We start from the raw sequence: 1,078 nt of genomic DNA on the forward strand, positions 1-1,078 counted from the left end.
AGGTTGTAAACCAAGGCACCCTAATTTTTATTGAATATACTATATTTGCGGGTACAGGCCCCCCGAGTATTTTGTTCTTTTGCTGATTGCTATTTTGTACCTTCTTTTTATTTGGCGAGGTATTTGATACCAAGGCGAAATATTTCTTGCCGCTAGATTCATCTATGTTGTGTATATGTTGTAACTTCGAGGCGTAAGCCCCCGAGCATGTCGACGAAAAAGATATGTATCTCCACTATCTTTATTTATTGCAGCACCGCGAGCCCGCCTCATTAAAAACCTTTCCCGGCCCCACTCGGTGCCCCTAAAAGGAAAAGAGTGCGTCTGAAAACTCGCGGGCGTTTCAAGTACATTGTATTTTTACAAGGAGGACTATATTTCGACACTAAGCGTAAAACGCCTTAGCCGCGCCACGTTCCAGGGGTTTTTCTCGGGAACCCCCGTCTTCTTATCCTTGATCCCGTACGCTCCTCCTTCAATGACTTCCGTGACGATGTAAGGGCCAAGCCATGGTGACTCGAGTTTTTCAGTACGTTCTTGATTGAGTCGCAGAACCAGGTCTCCAACTTGAAAGGATCTTGGTCGCAAACATCGACTGTGGTAGTTTTTTAGGTCCTGCTGATATTTAGTTACCCTTGACAATACTTCGTCTCGAGCTTCGTCGAGTGCGTCAACGTCGTCTTCCAATGCTCTCCTGGAAACTTCTTCATTGTACTCCGTGACTCTAGGAGAGTCGTGCTCTATTTCTATCGGCAGTACCGCTCTCTGCTCCATGGACCGTAAAGAACGGAGTCTCCCGTGTCGCCGTATTTGGTGTTGTTCGGATGCTCCATAATACACTCGGCAGCTCCTCTGGCCAAGTATGTCGACCTTTTTCCAGTGGTCCTAACAAACGCTTCTTGATGCCATTGCAGATGATACCATTGGCTTTCTCGACTTGGCCGTTGGTTTGAGGATGTGCAACTGACGCAAAGCGCAATTTGATGCCTACCTCTGCGCAGTACGCCTTGAATTCCTTGGATGTGAAGTTACTGCCATTGTCTGTGACGATGCTATGAGGTACCCCAAACCGAAAAAC

The sequence above is a fragment of the Lolium rigidum genome, chromosome 1 (genome assembly GCF_022539505.1).
Source record: "Lolium rigidum isolate FL_2022 chromosome 1, APGP_CSIRO_Lrig_0.1, whole genome shotgun sequence".
NCBI classification, from domain to species: Eukaryota; Viridiplantae; Streptophyta; class Magnoliopsida; order Poales; family Poaceae; genus Lolium; species Lolium rigidum.